The sequence below is a fragment of the Myotis myotis genome, unplaced genomic scaffold (assembly GCF_014108235.1).
Source record: "Myotis myotis isolate mMyoMyo1 unplaced genomic scaffold, mMyoMyo1.p scaffold_m19_p_3, whole genome shotgun sequence".
NCBI lineage: Eukaryota > Metazoa > Chordata > Mammalia > Chiroptera > Vespertilionidae > Myotis > Myotis myotis.
Genome location: NW_023416335.1, coordinates 121,975,351 through 121,991,652, shown reverse-complemented (window position 1 = coordinate 121,991,652; position 16,302 = coordinate 121,975,351). Strand labels below are relative to the sequence as shown.

The 16,302-nt window shown below is 46.1% G+C and overlaps 1 protein-coding gene across 9 annotated transcripts in view; it reads right to left on the bottom strand.

Moving 5' to 3' along the window:
* Positions 1-16,302, bottom strand: part of TSPAN9 (tetraspanin 9) — a 208,229-nt gene that overhangs the window by 157,380 nt on the left and 34,547 nt on the right. Inside the window, exon 3 of one of the 9 annotated variants that reach the window (XM_036298112.1) lies at positions 10,677-10,906. The exons of 6 other annotated variants lie outside the window; for them this stretch is intronic. The gene's annotated coding sequence lies outside the window, so the exon portion shown is untranslated. Of the gene's footprint in view, positions 1-1,418; positions 1,440-1,464; positions 1,524-10,676; positions 10,907-16,302 lie in introns of those variants that run through there. 2 more of the 9 variants (XM_036298114.1, XM_036298115.1) reach the window with 2 other exon arrangements.

Genomic DNA, 16,302 nt, shown 5'->3' with positions numbered 1-16,302 from the left:
AATAATGACTGAGTTAGCATCCTGTCTTTGAAGTGTTGGACACATCCTTACCTTCTCTGAGCCTCAACTTCCTCATCTGTAAAGAGAATACCCCAGTACCTGACACAGGGCCACTGGGAAGACCACGTGAAACCGTGGGAGACAGGAGGAACCATGTCGAGTGATAAGCAGTGGTGATAAGCAAAGGGCTTAAGGATGATGGCGCTCAGGGGTGGGGGGTTCTGTCGGAACCAGGCTCTGGAGCAGCGTGCCTGGATCCGAGTCCCCACACACCACCAGCTGTGCGTAAGGAGTCAAAGAGTTAACGTTGGGAGAGGATGAGCACTCTCCCTGGCTTGAGCGAGTATTTGTAGATGTCTGCTATTAGGCATCACTAGGCAGGTCCTTGGCCTCATGCCGTTGTCCTTCCACCACCAACACTGCACCGTCAGTATGTGCACAGGCTGCCAAGCTAGGGACTCCGCAGGGAGCAACTGGACTGTCCTCAGTGACACTGGGTCTCAGCTTTTGGTCCATTTAAGGCACTAAAACCCAGCCTGGGACAAAGGATAAGACTTTCCCAATAGCGGGAGCTCTGCTAAAAGAGTCTGGGCACATAGAGGGCTCTGGAAAAGGCACCTCCTGGGGACTGTTTGAGATGAGACAGCCACTTTTCATGAATGTTGTGAGACAGTGGATGTTAGGCTGCCTTGGCTTCATCCCAGCCTTTCCACAGACCCATCCTGGAGCCAGTGATGTGTGGAATTTGAGAATCCCTGTGCCACCCAAGAAATGATGGCTGATTCACCCTAGAGCAAAGGTCTTGACCTGAATAAAATCAACATGGGAGAGAAATTTATGTTTCCTGCTGCCATCTAGTGGCCATGACAAATAAGAGCAGGCAACAAGCCAGAAGGCCACCAGCAGGTCTCAATGACCATCAGTCAGTCCGGCACACCTGGACTGTGGGTGAGAGACAAGCTATGGGAGGCAGAAGCTAGCAGAAAGCACAGGGCACAATAAAAATCAGGAGACCTGGGCCCCAGCCTCGACTGGCCACTAACTGGCCACATGACACTTGGCACATTTCTTTCTTCCTAGAGCCTTACAACTTCCCCTTTTGTAGAACAAAGGATCATTTCTTGGATCCCTTTCAGGTAAAATTATCTATGACACTAATTCATACTAATGTGTCAATGACCAATAGCAGCTAATTGTGTAACTGTTCCCACCATACTCTCATCTTGAGAAGGGGGAAGCCTCAACCCACCACCCATTCATACAGTAAAAATGCATTGAACACCCCTGTGCTGATGGTGAGGCTGCTATTTTTAGCATTGCCACTACCTTAGCTCTGCTCCAGCCTCACAAAGACAGGTTGAAGAGGAAGGCCAAGGTTGACGCTGAGCTGACACTGGCAAAGGAAGGAAAGCACTAACCCTGCACCTGACAGTGAGGACGGAGAGCCTAACCCTTTCACCAAACCTTCTCAGGCACTGTTTCCTGTAACGCCTCACAACGACCCGAGGTGTTGACTCTTCATTCTAGAAGAAACAAAGACCCAGGGAGGTTCAGTAAGCTGCGCTCGCCCAAAGTGACACAGCCAGTAAGCGTTGAACTGGAATGGAAACCAGGCCGCTGTCTAGCTCGTACACTTGTGTGGCGGCGGATGATCACAGTGGCAGTTCCCTCTCCTGCCCTTTATCATCCATTTTCTTGATATCTGATTCTTGAGATCCTCTACGCCTGAGATCCTCCACCCTCCTCATCAGGGTTTTCCTTCCCAGCTACCCCTCGTTCAAGTCCACACAACAGAGTTAGTTAGTTAGAGCCAGCTAAGGAGAAAAAAGCCAAATGCTGTCCAACTTTCAAGAAGCATCATTCTAGGGCATATCTGAACTCATTTGGTTTCAGTTCAGTCTGATGGTGTTATTTCGTTTGGAGCTTCTCTTAGATGAGAGTCAATGGGGGAATGGGGGAATTAAAACATTGGAATAAAAGGCCTGGAAGAATCCAGAATCCAGGCCAAGTTTCACCTGTGATTTCCCCTAGGAAGGACATGGGGGTTGAGGGACAGGTGTGAAAATGGGCTCTCTCACATTTTATTCTATTACTTTTATGATTTTATTTTATTTTTATTTTTTGCAGCAACCACATTTTCATGTAATTGAGCATTATTTTGAAGTAAACACTTTATGCCAAACCCTATCCTGGTAAGGAAAGTGCCTGGGGAGGCAGGCAGGTCTCAGAGGACAGGCCAGAGAGCAGGAAGAGAGCCCATGTCTTTTCCAGGATGGGTGGGGTCTCTAGCACTGAGGCAGATGGTGGAGTGGTTTCTGGAGCACAGAGACAAAAATCTCTGCCCCCCAAAATACCTCGTCCATCTGCTCATTCATGCCTGAAATTCCTCCACTGAGGGGCAGTCTTTGATTCCTGGTCAGAAATAGGCCTGAAACCGTAAACCCACCCAAGAGATGAGAAACAGTGCCTTCCAGTCACTCGCAGAGGGAACGAGGTTACTGGTCTCTGGGAAGCAAAGCTCTCAGAATAATCCTGTGGAGACGGTGGGGACATTCGGGCTGGAGGCAGCAATAACCTGGTGGATTAGTAAATGCCCAAAAGGGAGGAAGAGTTCTGTGCCAGGCTCCATACCCTGACTTAAGGGAAAGAGAGCTGGCTAACCAGGAGTAGACAGGACAAGGCTGAATCATCTGTGACCACTAGGGATTAAAAGCAGAACCTGCGGAGCTCCACAAGCTGAAGGGAAGGATGATGCTACCAAGACGAGACTGGATACAGGAAAGCAGCATATCAGGAACTTGAGAAGTGGGAGTCTCCCACGCCAGGCTGGTCCCAAACTAGCTGGAGGCCTGCGCTGGACCTGGGTGTTTTTAACAGGATCTACACAAATGGGGCCACGTTCTGAAAAGCATGAATAAATAATGGAAGACCTGAGAACTGGGTCAAGAGAACGTCAGAATGTTAAAACTAAAGGAGAATGCTCAATGCCATTGTCATCAGGAAAGTGCAAATCAAAACCACAATGAAATACCACTTCACTCCCACCAGGCTGGTCATAATTGTTTTTAATTCTTTTTAAATGGAAAATAACAAGTGTTGGCAAGGACAGAAAGAAATCGGAACCTTCATATATTGCTGGTGGGATGTAAAATGGTGTAGCCACTGTGGAAATAGTTTGACAGTTCCTCAAAATGTTAAACATAAAATTACCATATGATCCAGGTATATACCCAAAAGAATGAAAACAGGTGTCCAAACAAAAACTTGTGCATGAATGTTCATAACAGGTCTATTCGCAATAATCAAAAAATGGAAACAACCCAAATGTCCATCAACAGATGAATGTATAAACAAAATATGCTAAATACTGCCATGGAATATTATTTAAGCCATAAAAGAAATGAAGTACTGATACATGCTACACATGAATGAATCTTGAAAATATTATGCTAAGTACTGAAATATGCCAGGGACAAAAGGTCACATATTTGAATGATTTTACTTATACAAAATGTCCAGAATAGGCAAATCCACAGACATCAGATCAGTGGTTGCCAGGGGCTGAGGTGTATGGGGGTGGGGGAAGATGTCTAAGGGTGCAGCTTTCTGTTTGGGGCAATGAAAAAGTTAGGGAACTAAGGAGCAGGGATGGTTTTACAACACAGTGAATGGACTTAATGCCAATGAATTGTACTTTTAAATGGTTAATTTTATGTTATTTATGTACTTACCACAATAAAAAAATAATTTTGTAAAATATGGAGAGGGCTTTGAGAGGGAGATGATACCTGATGTCAATGCCCAAGGGCCTATCCGGAAGTGGTCAGAGGACAGAAGGAGCCTCCCAGAGGTCAAACTCTGACAGTACAGTGCGCATGGGGGCTAACATTCCCTGCACATCACCACGTGCCAGGCACTGTGCCAATGGCTTGATCAGCATAAGATGTTACTATTATTTCCATTTTCAGAATAAACAGAGGCTTAGAGAAGGTAGGGAACTGGCCCACAGTCACACAGCAAGTGGAGGAGCTGGGCGCCTGTGCTATTGGCCTCTACACTATATACCAGCATCCATGCGGAGAACACGGCTATAGCTTCACACAGTCCACGCTTAATCAAGTCCCACTATCACCTTCTCCCATGTGACCTTTAGGGATTTACCCAGCCTTGTTGTGCCTGTTTTCTCATCTGTGCAAATTGGAATCACGCCATCAACAGGCTCCAAGGCCTGGAGGGGCAATGAAATGAGATCATGAATGTGCCTAGCGGCCCCTGGCAAATAAAGGGCTCCATAAACGTTCAGTTCCTTTTTTCCCCAAAAGTGGAAAGCATTACAAAGACAGAGTAAACTATATAAGCAGGTGGAGAGCTCCCTGTCAAAGGAGGTGAGAAGGTAAAAGAAAAGCAAAGGCCCCACTCAGCAAGGACGGGTATCAGACGGGGACTGGTCCAGATGACCTTGAAGTTCCTACCCTTAAAATCTAATGTGGCTACAATATGAGGCCTGTTCCCAAGAGTGGGTTTCACCACCGGAGAGAAGGAACCACTCAAGGACACTGGGATCCTAGAGGACTCAGGGTTTCCAAAAAAGAGAAAAGGTGTAGAGAAGCAGATGGCTGGGAATAGCAAAAACAAAGTTTGCCAATAAAAATAGAAGTAACTTATGTTTTTAGCGCATCCCCATGTGTGCCAGACACTATGCTAAGCATTTTCCAGGGATTATCTCACTGAGTCCTCACATCTCTGTGGGCAGACACTATTATTATCTCATCTCACTGATGAGGACAGAGGCTGAAAAGCAGAGCAGCTTGCTCAAGGTCAGGTAGGTAGTGAGTGCCACGTGGCCACCGTGCCATAGGCCAGTCCTGAGTGCCACTCTCAAGAAGCCCTCTCGCCTGACTTGAGGGGTGACTGCCTTTTAACTTACCTGCCCAGCTCCACCTCCTGCTTCAAGCAGAAGTCTCTGCAGAGCAGAAAATTAGCCTCACGTGGCAGAACCTTCTCCTCACCTGCCTATGGCCAGAAAGCTAGAAGCTGATGCTAAGAAGAAATTGTGAGAGGATCCAGCAAGTATTTGGGAAATTTTTGTTAAGTAGGAAAAAAAAGAAAAACTTCTGTTTTCACCAGCTCACTCAGCTGGTGGGGCAGGACTGGCCACAGGCACAGGCAGCCAAGCAGCTGGGAAGTGACCCACTGGGCATCCCAACAGCACCCTCCTAAAGGAGTCCTTCAGTGTGGTGCCTAAGGCTCCCCTCGCTGCCACTAATCAGCAGCCCATGCAGGCAAGAGGACTCGCGGAAGGCATCAAAGAAAACCCAGGGCCTGGGGTGCTCAGAGTCCAAACCACCTGAACAGGGGCAGAGGGCAATGGGGGAAAGTAGAGACTAAGAGCAATGGGGGACAGTAGAGCGTAGCAGTAAGCAGGGCTCTAACTCTGCCTGGTTCCGCACGGCTTTCCCCATAACCGTGGGACTCAGATCCACAGGAGATCCATTCATCTTCCTCTTCAGCCACCTCACAAAGAAACTCTGAGGACAAGAGGCAAATTCTGAAAGGGATATTAAGATCTCAACTTTTTCTTAGGCCAACAGTTAAGGGGTTATGGTGTATCAGACACTGCTAAACCCTACATATGGATTATCTCTTTTCATTTCTGTAATGGACCTATGCAGTTGGTTATTACCATCATCATCACTGTTCAAATGCAGACAAACCGTGCTGAAGAGGTAAGTGACTTCTGCAATGACAAACCAGTATGTGGTAGAAGTGGGATATAAACCCATGTGGTCTGACCTCAGAACCCATAGTCTTAACCAAGATCTTTTACCACTTCCTAAAACGGACTCTCAAGAGCTAGTAAAAGTAATTATTAAGCATAGTTCCTGGCCTCAGAGCATTTACAGCCTGATTAGGGAAATGGATAAATAGATCCAATGCACAGGAAAATATACCTATACATGTATTATTACTAAAGGTGTGCATTCATCACTTCAATTACACAAAGTCATGTGTGTGCATGCGCACACGCAGGCATATTAATACACATGTGCAGGAGAATCAATGCAATGACTCAAAAAGAGGATTGTGGGAATTTAATTTTGAAATATGATAATATACAATAGCCAAAAGGTGGAAACAACTCAAGCGTCCATGAACAGATAAATGGATAAACAAAGTATGATCTACACATACAATGAAATTTATTATTCAGCCTAAAAAAGAATGAAATTCGGATACATGCTACAACATGGGTGAACCTTGAGGACATTATGCTAAGTGAAATAAGCCTGTAATAAAAGGACAAATACTGTATGACTGCACTTACAGGAGGTCCTAGAATAGTCAAAATCATAGAGACAGAAAGTAGAGTGGTAGTTGCCAGGGGCAGAGGGTTGGGGAGAGAATGGGGAGTTCATATTTAATGGGTTCAGAAGTTCAGACTGAAATTATAAAAATTCTGGAGATGGATGGTAGTGATGGTTAGACAATAATGTGAATGTACTTCATGCCATTTGTGAGGCTAAATTTTATGTGTAACTGGACTAGCCATGGTGTGCCCAGATTAAACATTATTTCTGGGTGTGTCTGTGAGAGGTTTTTCTGAACGAGATCAGCTTTTGAATTGGTGTACTCGATGTAGCTTGGCATCATCTAATCCAGGTTAGGGAACATCCAGCCTGCAGGCCATATAAGGCCCAAGAAATCATTTGGTCTGGCGCTCCCTGGGCATTAGGGGTGAGTTAATTAAATGTTTGACCAAATATAGCAGGCTAATTTTTAATTTGATAATTTTGTATGGACCTCGAATAATGTTATAAATATCTAAATAGCCCTTGGCACACAAAAGGGTCCCCACCCCTGATCTAATCAGTTGAGGACGTGTACAGAATAAAAAGTGGAGAAAGTAGATATTTGCCTTTTTCCTGCCTCACTGCTTGAGCTGAGACACCCCACCTCATCTTCTACCCTCAGACTAGGATTTACACCATCAGCTCCCCTGGTCTTCAGGCCTTTGGACTGGGCTCAGAGTACACCACCTGGGTCTCCAGCTTGCATATGGCAGACAGTGGGACTTCTCAGCCTTCATAATCACGTGAGCCAATTCAATTTATACTATACTAGAGGCTCAGTGCACGAAATTCGTGCACGGGTAGAGCCCCTAGGCCTGGCCGGCCATCAGGGCCAATCTGTGGGGCGACCCACAGGGTGATCAGGGTTCCCCATTTGCACCCGCCTTGGCTGGCCTGGTGCCTCCCACTTGCCAGCTCCATCCCCCCTGCTGCCGCCGCCGCTGGTCAAGGCCTGCAGGCTGGGGGCAGCTCCTGTGTTGAGCGTCTGCCCCCTGGTGGACAGTGCACATCATAGCAACCGGTCATTCTGCTATTCGGTCGATTTGCATATTAGGGTTTTATATAGATAGATATAAAATATGTGTGTGCATGTATCCTATGGGTTCTGTCTCTCTGGAGAGCACTAATACACTACTAAACTTGGTCACTTAAAAATGGTTAAAAAAATTAAAAAAAGGTTAAAATAATAAATGTTATATATTTTTGCCACAATAAAAAAAAATTAAGGAAAAAAAAAGTGCTGGTGGTGATGGTGATAATCACTGAACCTTGGAGTTTTTGTCTTTGCTCTAACCAGTGAGGAACAGAGAGTGGTAACCCAAGCAGCCTTGTTGGGATGTGCAAGGGGGAAGAAGGCAATTCTGGGGACAGGGGATTTATCCTTTTGTATTTAAAGCCCCCTTGAAAATGATCTGATAACAGGTCTTCTATGTTTGAAAGTTTATTCCCCATTAAGTGAGAATACTCAAGAAGGTAAAGGAGATCATCCCTTCCGGTGTTTGCCTGTCCAAAGGAGGAGTGCTGGGGTCCTAAAGGTGGAACTGGGGGAAAGAAAGAGATCAGGGCTCTGGGTCTTTAAGACAATGGGCCACTGAACCCACGTTCCTGGCCCACACAAGTTGAGAGCCAAACAGGATGGGGGAACCTCTACAAAAATAACAAAATTACCATTTTAATATTAGTCAGATATTTATTGATCCTGTATTAAATACTTTATAAGCATCATCTTATTTAATCCTTATCACACCCCTATGAGGTTTCAGCATTGCACCCATTTTACAGAGGGAGGAAAGTGAGGCTCCCAGAAGTTAAGAGACGTGCTCACAATCACCACGCTAGTGAGCCAGGATCTGGATCTCTATGGCCCAAAACCTCTTTTCTTAACCACTACAGGATACCGTTTTCTTTGGACTCTTGAATACAACAAGCTCATAGGAAATCTCATTGTTGGGAGTGAATATTGCCAAAAAAGCCAGTATTTATCCAAACAACATGTTTAGGGGCCTTAAATGCCGGGTGATATACTAATTCCTGATCCCTATCCACAAAACACAAACAAAAAGGCTCTTTTTTAAAGAAATTATAGAAAAATATTTACTGATGTCAGAGTTGTTTACAATAAATAATGTTAATGACAGAAATAAATGGAATATATCATAAGACAGACACTATTTTTGTAAAAATGTCAATGTATCTATAATAGTAAAAGCATAATGTGCTAATTAGACCGGACATCCTTCCAGACGACCTTCCTGATGAAGCTGGGGCTGCAAGGGAAGCTCGGGTCCTGGGTGCCAGAGGGAAGCTGGTGACGGCAGCTGGGGGAAGGAAAGCCTACTCTTGCACGAATTTCATGCCTGGGGCCTCTAGTGATTATAAAATTGGATAGAAATGTGAATATTCAAATACCCAAATGGCAACTATGGTTTTCTCAGAGTGGTGTGATTATAAGAGAGTTTTATTGTGTTCTCCTTACTTCTATGTATTTATTATATTGAGCATGTTTTCTTTTTTCTAATTTTTTTCAATTACAGTTGACATTCAATATTATAATAGGTGTACAGGATAGCAGTTACACATTTATATAACTTACAAAGTGATCCCCCCAAAAGATCTAGTACCCTTCTGACACCATATATAGTTACCACAATATTTTTTTACTCTATTCCCTATGCTGTGCTTTATATCCCCGTGACTATTTTGTAACTGTCAATTAGTACTTCTCAATCCCTTCACCTCAAAGAGGCTGTTCTTGAGTAAGAATCACAAGTGTTCTCTGGGCTCACTTGGGGGTCAGTTTCAAGCTTAGCGTCAGCCAGAAAACTTTGTTAAAACAGCAAGCTTCCCTCTTTACCACTCCTCTCGTGAAACCAGGCAGGACTGCTATTCCTAATAGGCCAACAAGGTATCATTTTAAATTGGGCTTTCAGAGGCCATTTAAGGCAGGAGCAGAAAATTCTTCTGAAAAAGACCATCTGAACTAAAAAGAAAAAAATCAATTGGGATCACATAGGTGGGAAGGAACTTAAATTAGGGGTTTGTATTTTAGAGTAAGAAATATGAAACATCTCTCTTGTCACAGTATTCGGAAACAACCAATAAATATATACATATTTTTAAAAATCATTCTTCAGTTGTAAATCTACAGCCAATTAAGGGAGATGACTGGAGGAGGTAGAGTGTGACAGAGAAGGAAAGGAAGAGGGGGCACCTCCTCACACACAGTTAATGCCATGCTTTGGAAAGGACTAGAGACCTCATTTTACAGGGCAAGGTCCTGGGGAACACCAAGATGCTGTTGTTGTTACTGTTCACTAAAGAAATTTTAGACATTACAGAAGAACATAAAAAAGAACAAAAATCAGCCCTGGCCTGGTGGTTCAGTTGGTTGGAGCATTGTCCCATGCACTGAAAGGTCACAGGTTTGATTCCTGCTCAGGGCACATACCTAGGTTGTGGATTGGATCCCCAGTCGGGAGTGCACAGGAGGCAACCAATTGATATCTCTATCTATCTATCTATCTATCTATCTATCTATCTATCTTAAACTCAATAAAAACATATCCTTGGGTGAGGATTAAAATAATAATAATTCTAAGCAATGTTGCAATTTTGCAACTCTAGACAAAAATGGCACTGTATCTCGGCATTTTCTACATGGACCAGTTTCAATCATGCTGACAGGAATTTACCACTTTTGTTTTTGGGGGTGTTTTTTTTCTTTGTTGTTGAAAGTATTACATATACCCCCTTCCCCCCCCCCCCCCCGACTTCTTCTAACCCACCTCTACCACCAACCCCTCCCTCCCCCCCCCCCCCCCCCCAGCACCCCAGGCCTTCACCACCCTATTGTCTGTGTCCAGGGGTTATGCACTTCTGTTAAAAGTGTCTCTTCAGCCAATTGGTCACATACCAGATGAAAGCGTAGTTCCAAATCCCTCCAGCAGCCCCCCTGTTAGCACCATTCACACTGTTTTGCATCAGACTTAGCCGAGAACAGGAGTGTTTCCCCCACTCTGCTGTAAACTCCAGGCCCCATTCACCTTTACATGGCTGCCTTCAAACACGTCCAATATTCATCTTCTATCATTGGTTCACACTGTTTTTTAAAATCTTTCACATACCCAGGTCCCTGCCTAGGAAGTCATATGTCACAGCACTTCAAAGTGAGAAGGATCTGACATCTTGGGCAAGCTCTTTACCCAAAGTCCCTACGATGCCTCATCTGTAAAAGAGGGGTGATGATACCTCCCTGAGAGAGTTACTGGAAGGACACAGTTAGATAACCCACAGAAAAAAACACATAATACATAATAACAAACCCACCAAAAAATCGCTTAATCCTCTACCCACTGGAGGAGATTAAAGAATCACACAGCTGCCTTTCTCATCTGAAGCTCATCCAGGTCCTGAATGCCTGGGCAGAGACTCAGAGCCTTCACGGACTGCACCAAACCACTGAACCTCAAACCAAGGGTAAGGGAGGTCTGGCAAAGCTTGACTTGGATGGCAGGCGGGCAGCTGGTCAGCATGGAGCCACAGAAGCTCTGGATCAGCTGTGAACAAAGGATTGAGGACATGCTTAGGGAAACCAAAAAGCAGCAGCCTGAAATCAACCCAACCAGGGCACTAGGACCAAGCAGGGAAACCATTCAAGGTGCCACTGGCTCCTCCCAACTGGGAGCCTGGAAGCAGGTGACTGGTGCAACCGCAGTTCCCTAGCTGACCCTGGACAAATCTGCTATTGTTCATCCACGATGCTGGGAGTTGAGTCACCGTGGCATTGTCCAACAGCGCTATCAGGAGGAAACAGCTGGAGAGACCAACACCAAGTGCAGGAAACCTCCACCTCCACCAGAGCTCCCCTCGGAGGCTCCACCCTGTATGGGAGGTCCAGCATCCTGCCTGCCTGGCCCTCAGGGACCCCGACCAACCCCGGAGGCATCTACAGTCTGAACAGACATCCCTATTTCCTGCCTCCGTTTGCCTGGGGCAAAATACTAGCTCTTTGTGTAGCATTTTGGCAATTCTCCTGGGGGAGAAGAGGTGAGATCTCCTGGTTTCAACACTCCAGTAAATAGAAGCCAGGGTGCAAGAAACCTGGCAGTAGACAATAAAAACAATTACACCAAGTTAATTTGAAAAGGACATACCACATGACAAGGAGATGGATTTTCCCTGGACTAAAAAGATGAGCAGGTAGATGCCGCCTCACTGCAACAGCACCGTGGGATAGGCTAGATGCTTAAACCTTTCTGAAAGGGATTCTTGCCAACTTCCTCGTCTAGAGACCTGATGAAGATCTCTGTTCCAACAGAGGGCCTAAGAATCCCTGCTGGGATTTAGAAACAACTCAGAAAAGCAGCAGGGTGGTCATGGTTTAAAGTCCTAGAGAGCTGCATTTGACTCCTGCCTCTAACAGAGTACTGTGTGACCTACGTGGTGGGAGTTACAGTGCAGCCTAGCACATGTGATACCAGCTGGGCATGCAGGCACATTCCCACGTTGTGCCAAGACTGAGGGGTCAGGGAAGCACAGGCCCCGTGGCTGAGACTCAGATCCAGCCAATAGGTGCCACAGGGCAGTACGTCAATGTAATTAGGTCTGACAACAATAAAAAGCCAGAAATCTCTCTTTTTATGAAATCTCTTCAGTGTTTAAATGTTGACATCTGTGGAGTGGATCTGAACGAGGGCCACTGGACTGCAACCTCAGCTCTGGACCTTAGGTTCCTCCTCTATAAAATGAGGGCGAATAAAAGAGCCTGGTGTTGGGAGGATTCGATGAGATTAGGCCTGTTAGGCACTTCCCGCTGCCTGACACTAGAAAGCACTTGACAAATGGCAACTGTCAACTAGGCAGAGCTAAAAGAGCCTTGGGGAAGATCCACCCAACCTTCTCGTTCTATTAAAGAGGAAACTTCAGAGAGGTCCTGGGACTGACCCATGACCTGCTAATAAGCCGATGGCAAGAGTCCGACTGAACCCAGATCCCAGACTCTCCCTGTTAATGGACTCAGTTTATCACGGACAGCCCTGCAATTGTCCCTCACTGGTGCTGGGCTCACCAACTCTGAGGGGCAGCTCCCCAAGGTAAGTGTGCTATACACATCTTTGTTACATCCACAAAACTCAGCCTCACACCAGGCAGGTGACCAGGTGCACTACTCAATGTGAACTGGTCCGTGGATGTGCTCCTCCTCCCCCCACTGCCCTGTAGTCCAGTTTACATTATGTTCCTTGGACCAGGCCCTGTGCCAAGCTCAGCTCCCTTACCTATCACCTACCCCAGCCTAGTCTGGGTGGTAATGGAAGACTAGGCACAAAAGGATGGGGGGTGACATCAACAGGTAGAGAGGATGAGGGGTGACATCAACAGGTAGAGGATGAGGATGGGACAGAGCAGGCCTGAGTGAAAGAAGGTGGCCAGAAGGCTGGGAAGTATACTTGGGGCCAGTGTGGGCTGGTGCAGCTGGAGGAGAGGGGATAACTGAAAGGCAAGGGAGGTGGGAGAGTGGGCTGGGAAGGAAGGTTGTGGCTGCTGGTACGCAAGGGTCCCTAAGCTGAGGGGGCTCTGGAACAGCTGGCCTGCTGGGTTTCTGCCACACAAAGGTGCTAATTAGGCAGCTTGGGGCAGGTCCCAAAGCACTGAGCTGTGTTCCCTTAGGTAAATGAGCAGCCAAGGTTGTATCCTGTCCCCAGACCCTAGGGGTATCCTGTTTGAACTTGTCCTTACTGGGAAACTTTCCACCCTTGATGTCTCAGGAGCCCTGGAATTTCTCCCAGCTCCTTCCAAAGCATGCACTAAAGCTTTCTAATTAACATGAGCTGAAAAGTAAACCTTAGCTTTAAAACGGCAACAGGGGAAAGAAAGAGAGCTTGGGTTCTGTATTTCCTAATGGATTCATCTTAAGTTGTAGAACTTTGTAGGCTGAAAGGACTTGAGGGACCATCTGGTACAAAGCCCTCATGTTACAGAGAGGCAGGGAGGTCCAGAACAGGGAGTGATGGGCCCAAGGTCAATCAGCCTGTCAGTGCACTGACACCAGACTCTAGGGCCCCCACAGCCAGGCCAGTGCACTTTCAGGGACAGGACAAAGCCTCAGTCACTGCATTCCATCTTTTCACCTAGGAATACCACCAGAGCCACATCAACACTGTCACAATATCTCACCTCCCCAAGGGGGTCTTAGAAAATCCACACTTCGAACAAAGGCCCAAAGTCATTCACACCTTTTAGTACAGGTTTCTCTCACCTGCTAAGAGCTCACTCTCCTCCCAAGTCACAAGAGGTAAACTGAAGGGAGGGAAGAAAGACACGGAAGTTTCTGGCCACCAGAGAAGTGTATGGGATGTGTTCACCTCGGGGAGGTTCACAGGTTAAACCCACATCCCTGCAGGGCCCAGGCCGGCTGGCCAAAATGAAGGGGGAAGGGGGGAAGGGCTGAGACTTTGAGCAGAAAAAAGAACACACAAACATCACATGGCTGAGAGAGGCTTTCACAACAATACTCCAGAAGGGCAGAAGAGAGACCTGGGAACTACAACAGTCTTTACGGGGTCCAGAATCATGTTTTCCTACCTGGAAAGAACACAGACTTTGGAACCCCCAGATTTGAGTTTAAATCCCTTCTCTGGCACATCCCACTACATAACTTGGGAGTGGGGGGGGGGGGGCGGGGCAGTAATGAGCCCCTTTGTTTTCCTCATTTTACAAAATAGATGCATAAAGAAAAGCATTGAGCAATGGTTATTCATGTCATTGAGACTTTCTTCCTGATATTAAACCATCTCTTGCCCCTTTGTAAGTATCCTGAGAGCAAAAAGCATAGCTGCTTGTCCACCTGGAGTCAGAGAATGAGCCTGGAGAAAGTTCATGTGTAACTGACTTTCTAAACCACATCCCACCTCCTCCCCTGTGGGTGATACAACCTGAGGGGCATGCGTCTGATCAGCATGGAACTGCTCACAGCACCCTAAGGAGGGTGTGCAGCTCCATTTCATCCCACTCCAAACCACAGAGGTTTCTGATGGCCAGTCCAATACCTCTGCCCCGTGCCCCGAGCTCTCCCATACCATCCACCATAGTTCTGCCTTTGTACCCAACTTGCCATGCTTAATAGATGTCACCTGACATGATTCACATTTCTGGAGGGTGCTGGGAGGAAGAAAGAAAGTAGAGGGTAAATGTTTTCCCACAGGTTACAAATGAGGAAGCTAAGGCAAGGAAATTAGATTGTCTGCTGCTACCTGACAGTCAGCCCAAGGCTGGTTCTCAACTCAATGGCTGGGAGTAGTGAAGCCATGTTGGACAGGAGTGGTAGACAGAGGCTTACAGGTTCTAAGAGCAAATGCAGGGGGTTGAGCTGAGAAATTGTTAAAATACTTGTCAATAAATATAGACTGTGTGCCCTGTTCCATTAAGAAGAAAAAAAAAGTGCCCTGGCCAGTGTGACTCCATTGATTGAGCAGCATCCTGTACACCAAAAGGTCACAGGTTCAACTCCCAATCAGGGCACATGCCCAGGTTGCAGGTTTGATCCCAAGTAGGAAGTGTGTCAGAGGTAGCTGATAGATGTTTCTCTCTCATAGATGTTTCTCTCTGTCTTCCTCTCCCTTTCTCTCTCTAAAATCAACAAAAACATTTAAAAAAATATATAAAATCAATAAAAACATATCCTCCGGTGAGGATTTAAAAAAAATTTTTTTTTTAAGTCCTGGCTGGGTGGTTCAGTTGCTTGGGCATCATCCCATACATCAAAAAGCTGCAGGTTCGATTCCCAGTCAGAGCACATACCTAGCCTGCAAGTTCGGTTCCGGGTTGGGATGCCTTTAGGAGGCAACCAATCAATGTAATCAATGTTTCTCTCTCTCTCTCTCTCTCTCTCTCTCTCTCTCTCTCTCTCTCTCTCTCTTTCTCTCTCTCCCCCCCTTCCTCTCTAAAATCAATAAGCATATCCTTGAGTGAGGATTTTTTAAAAATCATTTTTTTAGATGTAGGGAATCAGGTAATCTAATAGGAGAGATGGGTTAACCATCCTCATCATCCTCATCACCACCCCCACCTGCTACAGAGTGCTTTCTACATATTAGGCAGGTTCTAGATGCTTTACATATGTCAACTCACTTAATATTCATGGTAACCTTGTGAAATAGGTGCTTTTTATCCCCATTTTACAGAAGAGAAAGGGGTCTTTAAGAACTTGCCCAAGGTCACGTGACTGGGGAGTGACTGCCAGGATCTGAACAGGACATGTAGCCTTAACCATTTCCTGGACTACCTCTCACCACACAAGCTCCTCCACTCCCAGGTCCATCCCCTTCACCTCCCAAGCCATTAGGTAACAGGCTGGCAGGCAAACTCTCAGCCCTGAGGTTCCAGTACCTGTAGCAACTGCCTCCCAAAGTGTTTCCTCCAATTGCAAGAGCCAAGTACTCAGATCTTCATGATGGGCTCCACAAATGTTCTGCCCTTGACCTCCTATGTTCCTTCTCCAGGCTGGGACAAGACACAAGAGGAGGCAGGTGCCAGAATTCTACCAGGATATTCTACTCCCATTGACTCAGAACCCCAGAACAGATGGACAGGGGGATTTCTGAGTGAGTAACTAACCACAGAAGAATAAAGTTATGTAAATCAGCCTGGAACACAGAAAGAAATCAGGCATGGGCTTTCTCAGAATCAAGCTGAGCAAGTGGGAAATACCCAACACAGGCTCCAGCACTGTTCTTGCCTTGGGGCAGAGCTGGGCCTATTGTGAGTTTCTAGACTGTTCCTGATTATAAAACTATAAGGCTTTTACCCCACAGGCAGCAGCAGAGGGACTGCTAACACATTTGGATTTCTCCCACCAACAGAAGAAAGGCCTTAGGATACAAAAATCAGACAGATAAATGAAGCTCTGATTCCTCCCCTTCCCTGTGTTCTCTTTTTGCTGAATTATTTTCCCAAT